Below are 2972 nucleotides of genomic sequence, written 5' to 3'. Positions count from 1 at the left end.
AACCCAATAAATCTAGACGTGTGGGAAGCAGGTTGAAGCGTTACACTGGAGCTGATGGGGTGTGGTGTTTCAGTCTGCCTGCCTGTGTCCCTCCCGACATATCGAGATTCACACGTTACTGAGCACAAATCACATCTGGCTGTTGGGTCCCAGACAGACGCATCGTTTAGGAAGATGTGTTATGATGCTATGAATCTCCTGATGGATCCGCTGTTCGTTCAGCTTGTTTTATATGTGTATTTTCTGCATTCTGCTTCTCAGTATACAGGAGAGGAGGATGAGGGGCAAGGCAAGAAGATGTGTAGAGGAGGGAAAGGAGGTGAGATGGACGGAAGAGAGAAGAGAGGTGGAAGGGTACAGAATGGTCCATGTATATTTGACCTGATGCAATAAGGTAAGCATACACACACGTGCAAACAATGAGATTTGAATTGTATGTGTGCATGTGTGCATGTGTGCATGCATGAGTGTGTGTGTGGCTGGTAGAGGTTCAGGTCAGGCAGTGGGTGGTGATATAATGAGGGAAGCGGGAACATACACTACAGATGCCTTTCTGACCCGCGTCACCTTTCTTACCTGGTTTACATGTGTGAATGTGTGGGCTTTATCAGTCTCTACAGCTGATGTATTTCCCAATCCCTCTTTTAAACCTCTAGCTACAGTTATGTTGGTGTGTATATGTGTGTGTGTGTGTGTGTGTGTGTGTGTGTGTGTGTGTGTGTGTGTGTGTGTGTGTGTGTGTGTGTGTGTGTGTGTGTGTGTGTGTGTGTGTGTGTGTGTGTGTGTGTGTGTGTGTGTGTGTGTGTGTGCAGCCTGCACTGTGCAGTCCAACCACTAGGGGGCAACAGCATTCTGTAAGACTCCGCCATAAGTCATAAGATGAGCTGGGTGCCAAGAATAGAGAATGATAGAGGCCTCTAGTGTCCAAAAGGCCGTCTTAACATGGGCAACGACATTGAGGTCTACCACAATTTTAATGTAGTCAACTGGGTGGGATTTCCAACTTCCTTGGTTGATCCCTCATGGTGACCCTGTTGGAATCATGTCCAACCGGGTCACCAGGAGGGATCAACCAATCCTGAAGAAGAAAATGGACTACTTCAAAATGTTGATTGCCTCAACGGTGAGTCCTCTATCTAGCTCTTTGGTGCCAAGCCAAAGTTCTAATAAATTATTGAGACATTTTAGTGACTTTCTGCTCACTAATTTGTAGTTGCTTACATTTTCTAAAATGTCAGACAAAGCTTTTCCTCTTCCACTGTTTGATCCCAGTGACTTTCTTTGACGTGCTTGTTTTGAAGCCCATGCTTGTGATAAACAACAGATGTGTGCATGTGTTGCACACAGAGAGAGAGAGAGAGAGAGAGAGAGAGAGAGAGAGAGAGAGAGAGAGAGAGAGAGAGAGAGAGAGAGAGAGAGAGAGAGAGAGAGAGAGAGAGAGAGAGGAGAGAGAGAGAGAGAGAGGAGGAGAGGAGAGAGAGAGAGAGAGAGGAGAGAGGGGAGAGAGAGAGAGAGAGAGAGAGAGAGAGAGAGAGAGAGGGAGAGAGAGAGAGAGAGAGAGAGAGGGGAGAGAGAGAGAGAGAGAGAGAGAGAGGGAGAGAGAGAGAGAGAGAGGGGGAGAGAGAGAGAGAGAGAGAGAGAGAGAGAGAGAGAGAGAGAGAACCGAATGTATGAAAGGGAATAGCAGATTAATGTTATTTGTATTTTTCGTTTCTATTATTTGGTGAAAGAAACTGAGGACAGAAGCAGAAAGACATGAGGAACGACCTGTTTGATATTCTGCCCACGGCTAGCCAGAGATAAAGCACTGTAGAGCGTGTGGCGGGAACAGAGGGAAAAAAGAGAAGGAAAGCAAAGGAGAGAAAGAAGCATGTAAGGAAGAGAAAGAGCGAGTGAGAGAATAAGAGAGGGAAGACAAAGAATCTAGCAGAGTGCGGCAGATTCATGAAGTCAATGCCCTCAGTTTGTCTGAGACACTAACAACACCTATATACTGTACATATGTCCACAGAAAGAGAGAGATAACAGAGAGAGAGAGAGATAACAGAGAGAGAGAGAGAGATAACAGAGAGAGAGAGATAACACACAGAGAGAGAGATCAGAGAGTGAGACACAGACAGACACACAGACACACAGACACACAGACACACAGACACACATACACACAGACACACAGACACACAGACACACAGACAGACAGACAGACAGACAGACAGACAGACAGACAGACAGACAGACAGACAGACAGACAGACAGACAGACAGACAGACAGACAGACAGACAGACAGACAGACATACCAAAACCAGAAATCTAAACGAGATTAAAATGTGCAGGGAGTGTGGAGGAGAGAGAGATGAGAGAGAGAAAGAGAAGATGGGAGAGTAGATTACTCTGGTATCTCCTGTGCTATTCTTCATTTTAAGCAGCTTGTTGACCTTTCCAGTCAAGCCTGCAGGTGTAGTTCAGCTTCTGCAGCAGTGCCTGCAGTAATTTAGGTGTGAACTTAGGCACCGAGCAGAGTTGAGAGTGGAGAGGAGAGTGGGTAGTGGAGAGTGGAGAGTGGAGAGTTGAGAGTGGAGAGGAGAGTGGAGAGTGGAGAGTGGAGAGGAGAGTGGAGAGGAGAGTGGAGAGGAGAGTGGAGAGTGGAGAGTAGAGAGGAGAGTGGAGAGTGGAGAGTGGAGAGTGGAGAGGAGAGGGAGAGTGGAGAGTGGAGAGTGGAGAGTGGAGAGTGGAGAGTGGAGAGTGGAGAGTGGAGAGAGAGAGAGTGAGAGTGAGAGAGAGAGAGAGAGTAAAGAAGAGAAAGGGAGAAAGGGAGAGCGAGAGAGAAAGAGAGCATCCATCCGTCCGTGCGGCTTTGGGGCTGCTGGGCTGGGAGAGTGACCGCTTCCAAATGATTGCCTCTCATAAGCTGGTGTTTTATATCGCCCCAGATTTACTGGCCATTTATGGGAGCAGTTATTAGAGTGTACCA

At 47.3% G+C, this 2972-nt stretch overlaps 1 long non-coding RNA gene across 1 annotated transcript in view; it reads left to right on the top strand.

The window, feature by feature from the left end:
- Positions 1 to 272: 272 nt before the first annotated feature.
- Positions 273 to 2972, top strand: part of LOC123997570 — an 18115-nt gene continuing 15415 nt past the window's right edge. The window contains exon 1 of the long non-coding RNA XR_006832132.1: positions 273 to 394. This is a non-coding gene — a long non-coding RNA (uncharacterized LOC123997570). The remainder of the gene's footprint in view (positions 395 to 2972) is intronic.

Source organism: Oncorhynchus gorbuscha, linkage group LG15, assembly GCF_021184085.1.
Source record: "Oncorhynchus gorbuscha isolate QuinsamMale2020 ecotype Even-year linkage group LG15, OgorEven_v1.0, whole genome shotgun sequence".
NCBI lineage: Eukaryota > Metazoa > Chordata > Actinopteri > Salmoniformes > Salmonidae > Oncorhynchus > Oncorhynchus gorbuscha.
Note: the sequence above shows the minus strand (reverse complement) of the source record. Positions and strands in the feature narration are given on the sequence as shown.